This window comes from Pelophylax lessonae, assembly GCF_965119305.1.
Source record: "Pelophylax lessonae genome assembly, chromosome: 2".
Lineage (NCBI taxonomy): Eukaryota > Metazoa > Chordata > Amphibia > Anura > Ranidae > Pelophylax > Pelophylax lessonae.
The window spans coordinates 264,422,477-264,441,235 of NC_138769.1; the positions used below are offsets into that span (position 1 = coordinate 264,422,477).

The 18,759-nt window shown below is 48.2% G+C and overlaps 1 protein-coding gene across 2 annotated transcripts in view; it reads left to right on the top strand.

Moving 5' to 3' along the window:
• Window positions 1–18,759, top strand: part of LEMD1 (LEM domain containing 1) — a 425,098-nt gene that overhangs the window by 405,049 nt on the left and 1,290 nt on the right. The gene's annotated exons all lie outside the window — the stretch shown is intronic.

The window sequence follows — 18,759 nt, forward strand, 5'->3', positions numbered from 1 at the left end:
CGGGGTGGGGGGACGTCTTCGTTGCTTTCAGGAACCCTGGTTGTCCGGCATTCAGGACAGGTGGGTTCACGAACTGAGGAGTACTACCAGTTTTTGGCGTTACCTTTCAGTCTCGCTTCGGCTCCCAGGGTTTTCACCAAGGTTTTGGCTCCGGTTCTAGCTTTGCTGCGTTTACGGGGCATTGCGGTCCTCGGTTACCTGGACGACTTTTTGTTAAGGTCGAGCTCATGTGTGACCTTGGCGAGCGATCTGGCCGTGACGGTTCAGACACTCCAGGAGTTGGGGTGGACCATCAATTTTCGGAAGTCGGCACTGATTCCCTCAACTCGTCTTCAGTACCTAGGGATGGTCCTGGACTCTGCTCAAGCTCGGGTTTTCCTTCCAGAGGACAAACTCGGGACTCTGCGGGACAATTATCTCTCCTTGCGTATCTGCATTTGGGTTCTGTGCCTGATGGTTTCGGCCTTCGAAGCAGTTCCGTCTGCTCAATTTCACACCAGGACTCTGCAAGCGGAGATCCTGGACAGGTGGGACAGGACGCCTCATTCCTTGGAGAGGAGGATTGCATTGAGTCGTCCGGTACGGTTGAATCTCTTGTGGCTCCGGTCACCGTCCTTGATGCAGGGCCAGACCTTCCAGTCTCTGTTGTGGACGATTCTCACCACGGATGCCAGCCTGTCGGGTTGGGGCGTTGTTCTGGGCGCGCTTTGTGCCCAGTGGACGTGGTCGGCGGGGGAGACTTCGCTGCCGATAAACGTCTTGGAGCTCCGAGCGATCAAACTCTCTGTTCCGGTGGTCATCTCTACTTCAGGGGTGTCCGGTCCGGGTACAGATGGACAATGCCACCGCTGTGGCTTATATCACCAAGGGGGCACCAGGAGATTCTATCTTGGGCCGAATCGCATGTATCGGCGATCTTGGCTGTTCACATTCCGGGTGTGGATAACTGGCAGGCGGACTATCTGAATCGCCAGACCTTGGGCCAAGGGGAATGGTCCTTGCATCCGGAGGTTTTTCGTCTCCTGTGCGCTCGGTGGGGGACCACGGACGTGGATCTGTTCATGTCCCGTCTCAACAAAAAGGTGGAAAGATTCGTGGCCAGAACGCGCGATGCGTTGGTAGTGCCTTGGCATCGCTATCGGCTGATGTATGCCTTTCCTCCAATTCAACTGTTGTCCAGGTTCCTCCACAGGTTGGCATCGGAACAGATGTCACTCATTCTAGTGGCCCCGGACTGGCCTCGACGGTCCTGGTACGCGGACATCGTTCAGATGGTCGTAGAACCTCCCTGGCGGCTTCCACTGCGGGACAATCTGCTGTCTCAAGGACCGATCTTCCATCCTTCTTTACAGTCTCTGGCTTTAACGGCATAGCTGTTGAAAGCCAGGTCTTGAGGGGTAGAGGTCTTCCACAGGCGGTCATCCCCACCTTGTTAAAGGCTCATAAAGCAACTTCAAGGAAGATTTATCACCACACCTGGAAAGAGTATATTGCTTGGTGCGAAGCTCATTGTTTTCATCCTCGCTCCTTCTCGGTGGTGAAGGTCTTTGGCCTTCCTGCAGAAGGGCTTGGATCAGCGTCTGGCGCTGACTACGGTCAAGGGTCAGTTGTTGGCCTTGGCCATCTTTTTTCAACGACCTTTGGTGTCGCATTCCTTGGTCCGCACCTTCATTCGAAGGGGGTGGCATTTGGCTCCCCCGAGGAGAGCTCCCTTGCCTCCCTGGGATCTGAATTTGGTTTTGTCTGTGTTACAACAACCTCCCTTTGAGAACATCAGAGAGATTTCTCTGTCTGTGTTGTCCCAAAAAGTTGCCTTTCTGGTGGCCATCACGTCGGCTCGCAGAGTGTCTGAGTTGGCGGCCTTGTCCAGCTGCTCTCCATATCTGGTACTTCATAGAGATAAGGTGGTTCTGCGACCATTCAGTCTTTTCTTCCCAAGGTGGTTTCTTCGTTCCACCTCAATGAAGATATCGTGTTGCCTTCGCTGTGTGCACGGCCCAAGCATCCTAAGGAATTTGCCTTGCATTCCCTGGATATGATCCGAGCGGTCAAGGTTTACCTGTCCGCCGTGGAGTCTGTTCGACAGTCTGATTCTCTATTTGTTCTTCCTGACGGACCTCGGAAGGGATCGGCCGCCTCTGCAGCGACAATTTCTAAGTGGATCAGTCAGACGATTGTTAAGGCCTATTCCATTAAGGGTCGGATTCCTCCTTTTCCGGTAAAGGCCCATTCTACTCGAGCCGTTAGTGCCTCTTGGGCTTTTCGCCATCAGGCTTCTGTGGCTCAGGTGTGCAAGGCGGCGACTTGGTCGTCCATGCACACTTTCACAAAGTTTTACAAACTTGATGTTTTGGCATCTTCGGATGCTTCCTTTTGGCCGCAAAGTTTTGAGTGCGGCAGTTGTTTAAGGGGACATTATTGTTACTGTCCCTCCTTCTTGGGGTGTTTTTTGTTGTTTTCTGGGTTTGTTCCAGTTTTTCCTGTGGGCTCAGGTTGTTACTGGCCCGGCTGTTTGCGTTACCTTCTAGGTTGGTTGCGTTGATTTCCCACCCCTCATACCTGCACTGCTTTGGGACGTCCCATTAGTGAAGGCTCCCCACCCCTCTGGTTTTTTGGATCTGGGGGTTGTTGCCTTCTGGTACTGCTTGCTACAAACTTAGGTAATATGAGATTGGGTTCAGGATAATGGCTGAGGGATGGCCCCCTAGTGGCGTGCCGAGGTATAAAAGTTTTTTTGTATTAATCTGATAATTATCTGCCTAGCCTTGCTCCTGCAGAGGGCGCCATTACCCATTAGTGAATACTAATACCATCGGGCGCTGACTGTCCGAGGACTCAGAGAAAATAATTTTATGGTAAGTTCTTAACAAAAATTCAATTTTTTCTTCATAAATTTTGGCCAAAAGATATACTGCTACATATCTATGGTAAAATTACCCAAATATATGTATATTAAATAGGTTGTCCACAGGAGAGCATCCATCCAAGCATCGATCCAAGCAGTGGTCAGCCACAGCGAATGGAATTGTCCAGGCAGCATATATTGTCCATAGTCAGTACAGGCAGGGATACTGCCCATATACAGTCCAGCGTTAGGCAGAAGCGTGGTCGTATAACATGCCAGGGTCAGTTCCAGAGAGGGCAAAGGTATGTACAGTTTAGCGTTAGGCAGAAGTGTGGTCAAATAACAAGCCAGGGTCAGTTCCGAAGAAGGCAGAGGTATGTACAATTTAGTGCAGTGGCATAAGGGGGGTGGAGGTAAAGGACAGGATTTGAGAATTACGTTTACCATACTTCACTAATAATGTAGAGAAGTATGCTAATGGCGAAAACAGTTACCTATACAGAAGCCTGGTTGGGAAGGACACTGGGGGCAATAGCAGTGTCTCTTCTAACTCCTCCTCTGGAGCACAACTGACATTTTTTGGTCTGTTTCACGGAGGGGAGTTTCTTAAGAAAACGCAGTTCGTGGAGTCTGCTCACTGAATCTGAACAAATGCTTTCTGGTGGGCCTTCGGGGTACAAAAGAGCGGTGATACTTTCTTCTCGGTAATGAAGATAGGATACGAAGGTCTTGGTAGATTTACGGTAAATAATATAGATGATATACAAAGCTACACTGAAAAAATAGAAACTTTTTTTTATACCAATGATGGGTTTTTCTTGTGGGAAGGTACAGGGTAGGGCTCGATCATTGAAGTTAACTCCCCCCATGACCAAATTATAGTCGTGGACACATGCTGGTTTCTTGATTGAGAATTTCCACTCACATAGGTGTCATTATGAATAGATGAGAGCATGTAGATGTTTTGACTGTCCCTCTACCTGATAGCCAATATCTCATCATTCCGCAAACTCGCCGTCTCCCCTCGTCAGTCTTTCCTTAGCAAGCCTTTGCAGGAAGCCCTTCCTATTGGCTCTCACTGTCCCACACGTTGGAGTCGTCTTCCGGTGAAGATTGCAGAAGAGGGGCAAGCTTGTGTAGTAGTTATCCACCCTTGTTTAACCATGTTTAACCACCTGAACCCCTCTGTTTATGGGGTTTTCCAGGGCCCAACAGCTGTCTGCACTGAAGGCGGTCCTGGAGTCCTTGGTGTCCAAAGAAGAGTTGGTCCTGGGCAAACGGGCTAGCAAAAAACGTCCCCCACCTTCACCTGCTTCTTCTGCCTCCTCAGATTCAGAGTCTGATTTGGCTGCTGCGGACTCAAGTTTTCCTTCAGGGTCTGTGTCCAGGCACCCTGCATGCTCAGATAGGGAGGATGATTCCTCTGCTTCTCTAGCCGCACATGAAAAGGTGCTAGTGGATGGCACTGATTTGTATCGGTACCAGAAACTTTGCATATGGAAGATGCGATTAACGCAGCATCAGATGCCCAGGTCACTTTTCTGCAGGGCCTCAAAAGTGGCGAGGGTGTTCCCCTTTCCTGTCTTCTTTGACATGTTGTCTCAAAGCTGGGGGGGGTGCCCAAAATGCACCTTTGCAATCCCTAGGCATTTTGCAATGTGGTACCCTTATGAGGAGTTCCTCCTTTAAAAAAATGGACAATGCATCCTGTAGTGGACTCCCCGGTTTCCAAGTTAAATAAAGCCACTGTCATTCTGCTTGAAGAGTCCCCGGTCTTCTCAGACCCGGCTGATAGGCGGTCGGAGGCCTTGACTCGCCATATCATATGTTCACTGTGGCTGGGTCGGCACTTAGGCCGGTATTTACTATTGCCCTAGTGTCACAAGCTATGACTGAATGGGCTTAAATTCTACGCCGGGACCTGGAGGAGAGACTGCTCCTCCCTGTCTTTGTAGAGCTGGCGGATCAGTTGGTCCAAAGACCACAGTTTAGTGATGCCTCTTTGGATGCCGCTCCCTTGCTTTCTAGATTGTCTGTCTCAGCAGTGCTTCTGCGGGGCATTATCTGGCTGAAATGCTGGTCTGCGGACCAGGCTTCTAAAAAGGCCTTGCCCGATCTTCCATTCGTGGAGGATCGCCTGTTTGGAACACGGGGGGGGGGGGGAGAGTACTCCACGAGCAGGTTCCGCCAGACCTGCAGACAAACATTCCTCTGCATGAAGGGGGTGCCCTCATCCGTACCTGGGGTGGGGGGACGTCTTCGCTATTTTCTGGATCCGTGGACCTCCCTGATCCAGGACAAGTGGGTCCACGAAGCCATTAGCTCCGGCTACAATATCGAGTTTCGATCATATCCTCAAACGGTTCTTCCCTTCCAACCTGTGCCTGTCACCAGGTTGCCTAAAGGATCTCTATGGCACAGTGCAAGACTTGTTACTTCAAGGGGTGATTGTTCCAGTTCCAAAGTCAGAACAGTTTCAAGGTTTTTACTCAAACCTGTTTACAGTCCCCAGGAAGGTGGGCAAGGTGCGTCCAAAACTAGACCTCAAGGCGCTAAACTATTCTGTGCGGGTACAGAAGTTCCGAATGGAGTCCATTCGCACAGTGGTGGCATCCTTACATCAGGGGGACTTTCTTGCCTTCGACATTAAGGATGCCTACCTTCACATCCTAATGTGTCACCATCATCGCTTCCTCCACTTTGCTGTGGGCGAGGAGCATTTTCAATTTGTGGCATTACCCTTTGGTCTCGCCTCCGCTCCTCAGGTCTTTTTACAAAAGTGTTGGCCCCGGTTCTAGCATTACTGCATCAGCGGGGCATCGTGGTACTGGGGTACCTAGACGGTCTGCTCTTATGAGCAGGGTCTTCGACTGCCTTGTTGGACAACTTGGAGATTACACTTGCAAACGCTGAGGGAGTTCAGTTGGGTTTTAAATCTTCACAAGTCTGCTCTGGTTCTGTCCACAAGCCTGGGCTACCTGGATCTGAGTCTGGTTTCGTTCTCAGCCAGAGTGTTTCTTCCTCTGGAGAAACTTCAAAAGTTGCAGGAGGCAATTCGGCTTCTGCTATCCAGCAGACGGCCGTCTCTTCGGACTTGCATGCGGGTGCTGGGCCTGATGGTGTCTACCTTCGAGGCGGTTCCGTTTGCACAGTTCCACATGAGATCTCTGCAAAAGGAGAATCTGGTAAAATGGAACAAGGATCCTCCGTCTCTGGAGAATCTGATCTTGTTGAGCCAGAGTAGGAGAGGGTCCCTTGTATGGTGGCTTCATTCTCTGGCACTTCGTCAGGGACAATCATTACTCCCCCTGTACTGGACGGTTGTCACCACAGATACCAGCCTATCCGGGTGGGGAGGCGTCCTTGACACGGAGTGTGCCCAGGGAGTCTGGTCTCTGGAAGAGTCCAGGCTACCAATCAATGTACTGGAGCTCCGAGCAATCAGACTTTGTCTGGATCATTGGACATGTCGTCTCCAGGGGTGTCCTGTATGGACTCAATCAGACAATGCCAGGGCTGTGGCCTATGTAAATCTACCAAGGGGGCACAAGAAGTGTCCTGGCGGTTCAGGAAGTAGCCAGCATCTAAGGTGGGCAGCCCTCTCTGCTGTACAGATTCCAGAGGTGGAAAATTTTCAGGTGGATTATCTCAGTCGACCGGTATTAGACCAGGGAGAATGGTCACTTCATCTGAAAGTGTTCCATCAGTTGTGTCTCCGGTGGGTTACTCCAGAGGTGGATCTGTTGGCCTCTCGCCTCAACAAAAAAATTCAAAGGTTTGTGGCACGGTCTTGGGATCATCTAGCTGATGCTACAGACACGCTAGTGGGTCCTTGGAGTCAAGATCGTCTGATTTACTACTTTCCCCCTCAACTACTGCTGAGACTCCTACGCAGGATCGAGGCAGAAGGGATTCCAGTCATCCTAGTGGCTCCAGACTGGCCTCGCCGGTCTTGGTATGCCGGTCTGATACGGCTGGTCGCCGATGCTCCTTGGAGACTTCCTCTCAGGGAAGATCTGCTGTCCAAAGGGCCACTCTTCCATCCTGCTTTAGAGTCCCTGGCTTTGACGGCTTGGCTATTAAAAGCCAGGTGCTGAAGGTTAGAGGGTTGTCTGACTCGGTTATTCCTATGCTTCCTATGCTTTTTAAAAGCTAGAAAATCTACTTCTGGAAAGATCAACCATCGTAGACATACATTGTGTGGTGTGAATCACTCCGAATTCATCCACGTTCCTTTTTCGGTGACTCCGATCTTGGCTTTCCTCCAACGAGGTGTTGAGCAGCACCTGGCCTTGGGAACCATCATGGGCCAGGTCTCGGTCATGGCAGTTTTCTTTCAACGTCCGTTGGCCACACACTCCTTGGTGCGTACCTTTCTACAGGGTGTGAGATGCTTGGTTCCCCCAGTGCGGTCTCCATTGCTGCCGTGGGACCTCAATTTGGTGTTGTCAGTTCTCCAGAAGCCTCCCTTTGAAAATATTAGGGAGATTCCCCTTCTTACGTTGTCTCAGAAGGTGGCTTTTTTGGTGACCATTACTTCTGCGCGCAGGGTGTCTGAACTGGCAGCGATGTCTTGTCGTTCACCTTACCTGGTGGTTCACAGGGATAAGGTGGTTTTGTCCATGTCCATCGTTCCTTTCAAAGTTCATCTCTGATTTTCATGAAGACATTGTGTTGCCATCTCTGTGTCCCAAGCCTAAGCATCCTAAGGAAGTTGCTTTTCACTCCTTGGATGCAGTTTGGGTAATAAGGGTGTAACTGGCAGCTACAGAGTCTATTCGAAAGTCAGACTCGCTATTGTCCTCGCGGATGGACCTCGTAAAGAGCTGGTTGCCTCTGCTGCAACCATTTGCAGATGGTTAGAACAGACCGTGGTTCAGGCTTATTCTATTAAGGGTCAGGTTGCTCCTTTCCCTGTCAAGACGCACTGTACCCGGGCGCTTAATGCCTCCTGGGCCATCCGTCACCAGGAGTTGGTGATGCAGGTTTGCAAGGCGGCCACTTGGTCATCTGTACACACATTTACAAAGTTTTATAAAGTGAATGTGTTAGGAACTGCGGATACTTCCTTTGGCCACAAAGTTTTTGCAAGCTGCTGTTTAGAGGTCTTGTCCTCTTTGAGGGTGTTTTTTTTCAGGTGAGCTCCAGTTGTTGACATTTGAGCTCCAAGTTACCTGGTTGGCTAGGTTTAGCCTTGGGGAAGTTGTTTTGTTCTGCTGTTCCCACCCCTCATGTTTGACGCTACTTTGGGACGTCTCTACGGTCAAGAACATGACGTGCTGTCCGTCAATGAACGAAAGAGAAAATGGGATTTTTGACTTACCATAAAATCCATTTCTCTGATGTTAATTTTTGGACACAGCACCTGCCCCTCTATGAAGTTGGGTTTGTTTCTTCTGACACTGGTTGTTACAAAACTGAAGACCTATAGCAGAAAGTGAGAGTATACTCCCAGGGACTGCCCCATAGGCGTGCTCAAGTGGGTGCTGATGAGAGTGCACTGATGTGTACTAATGCGCTGCACTGATTAGCTGGCACTGATGTGCACTGATTAGCTGGCACTGATGTGCACTGATTAGCTGGCACTGATGTGCACTGATTAGCTGGCACTGATGTGCACTGATTGGGTGGCACTGATGTGCACTGATGAGGTGGCACTGACTGACGCTGAGGATCCACTGATAGGGTGGCACTGTTAAGCACTCACTAATGGGCACTGATGTGCACTATTGGACACTGTAGTGGCACTGTAGAGGCGCAGATTAGCACTGTAGTGGCACTCTAGAGCATTCACTTATGGGCTCTGATGTGCACTATTGGACACTGTAGTGACACTGATGTGGCCCTGATGGGCACTGTAGTGGCACTGATGGCACTGTAGAACACTGTAGTGGCAATGTAGGTACTGTAGGGCACAGATGAGCACTGTAATTGCACTAATGTGGCACTGTAGTGGTACAGGTGGCACTGATTAGCTCTGTAGCGGCACTGATGTGGCACTGATGAGCACTGTAGTGGCACTGATGACACAGGTGAGCACTATAGTGGCACTGATGGCACAGATGAGCACTGTAGTGGCATTGATGTAGCACTAATGGGCACTGTAGCGGCACAGGTGGCACTGATGCGGCACTGTAGCAGCACTGGTGGCACGGATGTGGCACTGTAGCAGCACTGGTGGCACTGTAGCAGCACAGATGTGCACTTTAGTGGCACTGTAGGGCACGGCAAGATTTACTGGACCTAGGGTGTATCGGTGTGAGGAGAGGAGAGAGCTTGAACCCCTGAATAGGGTATTAATGGAATTGGGTATGGTGCTGCTCCACATAAAATGAGTGCTATAAGTGCAGATACTGCTCAAAAGGTGCATCTCAAATAAATTAATTTGGTAAATTAATAAATAGATCACATCCAATAGTGTGCAAAAAACATCCAATACTGTGCAAAAAAACATTAGTGCAATCACTTCAAAAAAGTGCAAGTGCTGACTGTATACAAATGTGCTCAGTAATGAGTACCTCACTCTATTGGTATAGTATAAATGTGAATAATAATGATAAATGCGCTGTCAATTTGAATATTCTTCACGTGAGATTGATGATCCTTATGGTGCCTTCAACAAATCCTTGAATTGGTGCTACCCCAGTACAATAAAAAGCATGCAGTGAGCCACGGGTCCTCTCATGTCCCCCGCCAGGTGTACACTCACCAGATTACTACCCCCTTGCAACAGGGGCACCTTGCCTTTAATTGGAGTAACTGCCTTTATCTTGCCTCCGAGGTTCTCCCTTTTGCTCCCCCTTGTATCCTCTGTTTGACCATGTCCTCTTTTACAGCTTAAAGTAATTCTCTTTTAGTGCTCAGGGTCTAAGGATTCCAGGATTTATGAGGATCGGAGATGACCCTTTGTATATAGAAGCATCTGAACAAACAGGAGGGAGCTTTGGTCTTTTTAGACTCTGGGCTCTTCCCCCTGGTATTATGTAGTATTGGAATCCTTCAGCGCTCCTTGTTCTCTTCAACTGTAATCCTTTTATTTGGCTAAGCTCTACTTCACCCTATATTCATTCCTCTTGCATTCACTAACATGAGAAGACTTAAGATTGGCTGGTATGTGGTATTGGTATCCTTCAGCTACTGCTTGTTCTCTTCCTTTGCCTGTAATCAAAGGATTACAGGCAGAGGAAGAGAGAACAAGGAGTAGCTGAAGGACACCAATACTACATACCAGCCAATCTAAAGTCGTCTCAAGGATTCCAATACTACATAATACCAGAAGGAAGAGCCCAGAGTCTAAAAACACCAAAGCTCCCTCCTGTTTGTTCAGCTGCTTCTGTATGCAATCCTCATAACTCCTGGAATCCTTAGACTCTGAGGACTAGATAAAAGGATAATTACTTTAAGCTGTAAAAGAGGACACGGTCATACAGAGGATACAAGGGGGAGCATAAGGGAGGACCTCGGAGGGAAGATAAAGGCAGTTACTCCAATTAAAGGCAAGGTGCCCCTGTTGCAAGGGGGTAGTCATCTGGTGAGTGTACGCCTTGCGGGGGACACAAGAGCACCTGGAACTCACTGCATGCTTGGATTTTTATCATACTGGAGTAGCACCAATTCACAGATTTATTGAAGGCACCATAAGGATCAGAAATCTCATGTGAAGAATATTCAAAACGACAGTGCATGTGGTTTTGAAGGATATTTATTATTAATCACATTGATACTATACCAATAGAGTGAGGTACTCATTATTGAGCACATTTGTATACAATTAGCACTTGCACTTTTTTACGGTGATTGCACTAATGTTTTTTGCACAGTATCGGGTGTCTTTTTTCACAGTATTGTATGTGGTTCACGTTTAATCACGTTTGTTATTTATAACACTTTAGTAGTTCCTTTAAAAAACATAATCAAATCTAGATTCACATACTATTTGGTCCATGGCGCAGAATATTCTTTCCTTTATATCTTGAACCCCTGAATGACCCCTGTTTGTTTACATTGTGATTGCTCTGTCATTGGACGGGAGCATTTACGTGGTAAAGGGCCGCTATCATTGGCCCTTTGCCACGATCCGTGATTTGCTGAATCTGAGGGGGAGTGTGATTCTGGGAGGACGTCCAACTTGTATAAATATTTCTTAGCGGCCAAATGGTCTATGCATGCCGTTGGTTGGTGAAATATGATGGTGATGCAGCCATGGTTTTGGAGGCGACCCTAGTGGGTTCCTATGAGGGCTTACATCACCTGCTTTTTTAGGGTCTGCCAGGGAATCGCTTCACTGACAGGCTCAATGAAGGTTACGATCATTCAGCATATTATTCAGCCTAGGGCGATAAGATACTCCCCTTCTACTCCATTATGTTATAACCCCCATCTGCCCCATTTTAGTTAAATTCCTGATCCCATAGTGTGGTCTGAGAGGGGTAAAAAACAAATTAAGGGTATATTAGGGATGGGTCGGGTGCTCACTTTTGATGAACTAAAATCCAAATTCCAACTCCCAAATTGGTATTTTTATACCTTCAGTTGCGCCATATGTTTTTTTTTTCCCCAATTTGGTACTAATATTTTACAAACTCAATCTTCAGACCTGGAGCAGTTACTGAGGCTGGCGCTGCTTAAAAAGACACTGTCTGAGGTCTACAAGGAGCTGTTTACATTAAGCCCCTGGGACTCGAGTCACATGACTTGACTTAAGTCACCAGTTTGAGGACTTGAGACTTGCTTGACTAAAATTAATAAAAGACTTGACTTTGACTTGGTATTCAATACTTGAGACTTGACTTTGAATTGAGACATATGACTCAAAATGACTTTACTTTTTTAAGTTATTAAATATTTGCATTTTCTCAAGGTGTGCTAAAGCAAAATTAATGTGCCTGTTATGTTTCTGACACCACAGTCACTTAAAATGCCTCAGTGTGTTCTGATTTTTAGGACACTGGCTGTTTAACAATGGAAATACTTAACATGTTTTTAGTGACTGTGGTGTTGAAACATGACCGGACGAAGGATTTTGAGCTGTTTGGGCATTCAAAGTGTTTCTTTAATATGCCAAGAAAAAAGCACTATGCAGTTTTGTTAATGTTGAAAATAAAACAAAACCTTTCCTGACCACTGAGTTTTAACTGATTTAAAGGTGAAAATTGGGGTAGATCAGTATTTTGACTTGATTTATGACTTGACCAAAATAAATGACTTGACTTGCTTGCTTTTCGCCACAGTAATTTGGGACTTGCTTGAGACTTGAAGGTTAAGACTTGAGACTTGCTTGTGACTTGCACATGTGTGACTTACTCCCATATCTGGTAATACCTAATTTTCAGGAGGTGACTGGGACATTATGTGGGATTATCCTTTTCACTTCCTGGTGTCAGCTAGGAACCGCCTAATTCAATTTAAAATCTTACACAGAATCTTAAGGCTCGTACACACTTGACGAAAATCGGACGAAATATCCTCCGATTTTTCTCTCTTGCTCAGCGGTCATAACCGTTCTTAGTTGACCGTGCATAATGTTCACAAAATTTCTCGTCCGATTTTTTTTTTTTTGGGACGTTTGTTCGTAGAGTGTGATGTAAGTACGTATATGTGTGACCCCCGAGGCCAGGCCTTTAAATTCCAACTTGCAGATGAGACGTGACACTCCAGCCAGGCTGGCCAAAATTTATAAATTTGGTGGATTGTTGGCCTTGTAAGTATTCCCCTGCAGATTTTGAGCATATCTTCTGGCACTGCCTCTTGTTGCAAGCTTTCTAGCAAGGGGTGATCCAAGCCCTTGAAAATATTTCTGCTCTTTAAATACCAGTGACTATCTCTGTGTGTCTATTTGGACTGGTGGAGGAGCTGGCGCCTCTTAGGGCACAAAGAACCCTACTTAATGCTGTTTTATGCTCGCAAAGAGATTTTATCACATTGGAAAAGGCCCCTTTTCCCCTAATCAAAAAGGCGCTGCCTCCTGTATAAAGCATTGGTATAGTCCATGCTTCAACATTTTGGAATGATTTCCCAAATCCCATTTTGAGTATAACCTTGGGAGGTGGTGCACCCGTGGGTGGGGGTTAGGTGATAAGAGGGATGTTGTTTCTTGTATGGCTTTGTCTACCTGGCTGTGCCAGTGACTGACTGTATTCTTGTTCTTACTTTTGTGATGCAATTTGTTTTTTTTTATTTTCTCTGTGAAAAAACAAAAGAATTTCTCTATCGCTCATTGACAGACGTAGTCCTCGGTTATTCAACACCCTCGGGTTATGCTGCCCTCTACAGGAGTAGGACTAGACAGGAAAGAAAACGTTCTGGCCACACCCTAGGGGCAGTCCCAGAGGGTATATCCTCTCACTTCCTGCTCTAGCAAATCAGTTTTTTTCTGTCTAGTTAGGAGTAAGGACCTAGATACCTTGCTGGGATCTTCGGTCCTGGCAGGATTTTTTTCTTAGAAAAGATTTTTTAGACAGCTTTTTTTCTCCAGTGTTCCTGTGAGATCTTCAAGCAAGAAAGCTAAACTGGGCGACGGGCTGGATGTTGAGATCCAGTGGTCACCCCAGTTCAGCCTACGAGCGCGTGCAGGCCATAGCTCCGCGCTGGGTCGGCCGCGACATAGTCCCACTGGACGGGGACTGACCCTGCGAGTTAAACGTCTCGCTGAAACGCCAAAGACCATGAGTCACGGCGTCCGTATTGGTCGACAGCCCTCCTACCTCGGTGGAGAGGGGTACTGTCGGGAGTTGGCGCCCGCCTGGTTCCGGTATGGTGAGTAGTATGTTCCCCCTTTCCCCCTGACGGGTCTTGTGGTGAACGCGGGCCCCTCTCTGTAATGGTAAGGATGGGTTCCCCTCTATCCTATAACATGTCACAAATCCCCCTAATTGAGTGTGATTTTTGTGCACAAGAAGCCAGGAGGCTTGGTTTGGGAGCTGACAATCTAATTGTAAAAATGTGAAAATGATTGTAGTCAGTGGCAGTACTAGAACTTTACTGTGATAGTATAAGGTATCCTACCTGTCAGAAGCCACAGGGCGATGTCTATACATGTATACTGCATTCCAGATCATTCCTCCAGCTAAGCAGATGCCTCCCGACGGCCACGGACCGCATACGGCCCGCCAGGGTCCGGTACCGCCGACCACGCTGACCACCATGAGGGTGAAGGGTTGTGAGGCCCGAGATCCTTCTGCAGACATGCCGCTATTCTGTGCAGACTGCCACCATTGTCTGGTAGATCGCACAAGGCCGCCATTTTGGTGTAGCCTCGTGTCTCCAGCATGGGGGCGGCCATGTTTGAGGTGACTCAAACACCTCATGGAGCCAGGGGGAGGCGCCGGCAGGCGTGTTAAGGGGCGGAGCCGCCTCCTTTACCCAGGAAATAGGGCCAAAGACTTCCTGTCTGTAACAAGACAAGCACTGAGCAAGCTGATGAAAACTTCTGTGCATCAGGGATGAGCCTTGGGGTCTCTCTCTCTCTCGGGTCCAAAAAGGCAGGTAACACTGAGGGGCGCTGTTGCGACTGGGGGACACAAAAAAAAAAAAAAGTTTTTTACTTTGTCATTTTTTGTCGCTGGCAAGTGTCTTGTATAATCATTGACCCTGCCGCATAGGTATCCCCACCTGATCCCCTCAAGGTGGCCGCAGGACCCTCCAGTACCCCACTTGTTTTTAATGCATTATCGGCAGTTTTGGAGTCTTTGGTATCCCGGGTGGAGGTGGCCTGTCAGGGACGGGGGTCAAGAAGCGACCCCCGCCTACCCCTATTGTTTATCAGATACTTCAGGGGCTGTTGTCTCAGGTAAGATCTCCTCAGCAGTGAGGAGCACGTTTCTGCCTCCGCCATAGCACAAGAGTGGTGGATGCACTAGTTGTGTCCGTCCGGGAAACCTTTAGTCTTGAGGTTACACCGGCAGAGGTAGCTGAGACTGAGATTCCTTTTTGGTACTTGTTAGCCTACCAAAAGGGCGAAGGATTTTCCTTTACCCAAATGGGGTTGTTTTGAAACGAACCCCTGTTATTTCCAAACGCATGGCTAGGTGCTATCCGTTTGAGGAATTCCTCTTTATAGGATAGACGGTACCACCTACTGTCTTGCCACAGACTGTTAGGATAAAAGGACCTCGTAACTAACGAGGACCTTCCTTTTCTGCTCATAAAGAGTTGTTCGTTCCGCGAGGGCTGGCGATAAGGCGAAACCCTCCAAAGCCCCTTTAGAGGGGTTTCAAAGGGCGCTGGTCGGCTAAACAAAAAGTCCGGCTCAGCCAAGCCTGAAGATACAGCCTGATGCGCCCCTACCCATCTCTGGGGTGGGGGGGTGTCTTCACCAGTTTCTGGAGGACACAGGATCGAATTTCGATCACTTCCACCGGTGCGATTCTTCCCTTCTAACATTGAACGGTTTCAGGGGTTCTATTCGAACCTATTCACAATGCCCAGGAAAGAGGGCAAGGTGCGTCCAAATCTGGACTTGGGAAGAAATAGAGTCCATCCGTACAGTGGTGGCCTCCCTGCATCAGGGGGATTTCCTGGTGTCCATAGACATTTAGGAGGCCTATCTTTATATCCCCATCATCGCAGGACATCAGCGTTTTTTCGCTTTCCCAAAGATAATCCCTGGTTCCCACCAGGAGACTGAACTATCTGGGCCTAAGGTTGGATACATCCTGGGCAAGAGAGTTTCTCCTTGCGGAGAAACTCCAGAAGGTTCAGTCAACGATTCGGATGTTGCTGTCCGTCAATTGGCTGGGACTGATGGTGGCCTTCTTAGAGGCAGTACCGTATACCCAGTCTCATACCCGAATTCTCCTGAAGGAGATTCTTTTTTAATGGAATCAGAATTCCGCTTCCCTGGACAATCGGATCCGGTTGAGCGAGCGGACCAGGAAGTCTCCGATGCTCAACCAGGGGAAGTCATTTCTTCCGATAGTATCCAGATTACCAATAAGGGTATCGGAACTGAGAGCGATCAGATTTTGTCTGATTTACTGGATCGAGCAGCTCTAGAGCAGCCCGATTCGGATCCAATCGCATATGGCCTCTTCATCCAGAGGTTTTTCACTAGCTGTCCCTTCATTGGGACATCCCGGATGTGGATCTGTTGGCACCTTGGCTTAACAGGAAGGTGCGGAGGTTTGTAGCTCGCGCCGCGATCCTCTAGCGGACGCAGCAGAAACGCTGATCGCCCCGTGGGGGCAGTATCAGCTACGGCATGCCTTCCATCCTCTCAAGTTGCTGCGGGAACTTCTTCGCAGGATAGAGGTGGAGGGAATTCCAGTTATTCTGGAAATTCCGGACTGACCTCGTCGAGCCTGGTACGCCGACTTGGTGAGGCTAGTCGCGGACGCTCCTTGGAGACTTCCTCTCAGGGAGGATTTGCGGTCTCAGGGACCGATCTTCCATCTTGCTTTACAGTCGCTGGCTTAATGGCCTGGCCATTGAGACCCAGGTACTGAAGGACAAGGGAGTGTCAGCTTCAGTTATTCCTACCTCCAGTTAAAGCAAGGAAAGCGACTTCCAGCACATGGAAGTCTTATATTGCATGGTGTGAATCTATTGGATTTCCCCCACATACCTATTCGGTGACCCGAATTTTGGTCTGTCTGCAACAAGGGGTTGAGCAGAAACTATCCTTGAGCACGATCAAGGGTCAGGTTTTCGGCGTTAGCAATCTTCTTTCAAGAAACCTTTGGCTAATCATTCCTTGGTGCGGAATTTCATCCAGGGGGTGCGACATCTGGCTCCGCCAGTGCGTGCACCCTTACCGCCTGGGATCTTAATTTAGTGTGGTCGGTTCTTCAGAAACTTCTCTTTGAAGATATTAGGGAGATTCCCTTGCTTACATTATCCCAGAAGGTGGCCTTCTTGGTGGCCATTACTTCTGCAGGCAGGGTGTCAGAACTGGCCGCATTATCTTGTCGTTCCCCATATCTGGTGGTTCATAGGGATAAGGTGGTTCTTCTTCCGAATCCATCCTTCCTTCCTAAAGTGGTTTTCAGAGTTTTTCATCGGAATAAAAGTATTGTGTTACCTTCCCCGTGTCCTAAGACTAGCCATCCTTGGGAGTTTGCATTACACTCCTTGGATGGGGTTCAGAAGGATACACTTGACTACTACGAACTTGTTTTCGTAAGACGGACTCACTTTTTGTGATCACGGATAGCCCTTGAAGGGGGTTGCCTGTGTCTGCCGCGACCATATCTACATGGATCAGTCAGACGGTGGTACAGGCTTATTCTATTAAGGGTCGGAATCCTCCGTTCCCGGTTAGGGCGCACTTCACTCGAGCGCTCAGTACTTCCTGGGCCTATCGCCATCAGGCGTCAGTGGTCCAGGTATGTAAGGCGGCCACCTGGTCGTCGGTACATACCTTTACAAAATTTTATAAGATTGATGTGATGGCATCGGCGGATGCCTCATTTGGCCGCAAGGTTTTGCAGGCCGCAATTTGAGGAGACCGGTGGTCTACCTCGGGGGTTTTTTTCTGTTGAAAAATTTCTGTTGAGTCTCATCATCGAGGATGAGCATTGTAAACTTCTAGTTGGCACCGGTTGGGCCTTCTAGATTGGATTTGATTTCCATTTTCCCACCCCTCATTTGTGGTACTGCTTTGGGACGTCCCGAGGGTGTTGAATCACTGAGGACTACGTCTGTCAATGAGCGATAGAGAAAAATGGATTTTTGTAAAATCTTACCGTAAAATCCTTTTCTCTTAGCTCATTGACAGACATAGTACCCGCCCCTCTGTTTTTGAGTTGGGTTGGGTTAAATTCTCTAAACACTGCTTTGTGACATAACTGATTTGCTAGAGCAGGAAGTGAGAGGATATACCCTCTGGGACTGCCCCTAGGGTGTGGCCAGAACATTTTCTTTCCTGTCTAGTCCTACTCCTGTAGAGGGCAGCATAACCCGAGGGTGTTGAATCACCGAGGACTACGTCTGTCAATGAGCTAAGAGAAAAGGATTTTACGGTAAGATTTTACAAAAATCCATTTTTTCCCCAAAAAAAAAAAAAAAAGCTGAACACCAGGCAGAAATGTTCTTGAATATCTATAATAGTGCTTTCTTATCCTTGAACAAGGTGGTGTTTCCTGCAATAATGGGTATATTAAACATAAGTTCCATTTTTATTCTCAAGCTTTGTAGGCCTAATTCACCTGCACAACCGTTGTTACCAGACTGGTTAACGGGAAGACCAAGGGCACAGAAGCCACCAGTCTGGTAACTCCCCCACTGTAGTTCTGTTACGGCGAGCTGTGATATAATTCTGTCACCTCTCGCTATACTGAGCAGACACAGAAGTCTCTGATTTCTGGTCTAAAAAGCCCACTGCATGTGCATCATCAGCCCCTAGCTCTGCCCTCAGCACCACCCTCATTTCTTCTTCAGCCCCATACTCATCTCAGCCCAAGCTTTGACTACACAACCAGCCATCACTTCCTACATTTCCTGTTTCATTATGGGAAATGTAGCTTTGTTTACCCGCACAGATGTGATGTGTAAGAAGACTGAAAGTCCTCTTCCTGGCGCACAGCAGTGTGCATTTTTCGGGGGGAAGATGGCATCATCGGGGGGGCGGATTGCTAAAAAATGAGAATTGAAAAGTACTGCATTCTGATTTAGACTTTGTCAACTTTTTTTTATAAAGATAACGACTGAGGAGAGAATGTGTAAATTTTCAATTTAGCAGGATCCTAGAGTTGAGCTTTAAAGAGGAAGTAAACCCTCCTCTGCAACTTGTACCTTACCTACGTTCCTTCCGATCCCCGTACCATTACCGTCGGCACCCGCACACATGCGCGGGAGTGACATCATCGCGGCTCCAGCCAATCAGATGGCCGGATGCCGCAAACCCAGAAGAAGGGCGACCGAACATGTCGCCCATGAGACAGGTAAGCGATCGGCACTGCGGGGCTTCGTTCTTGGGT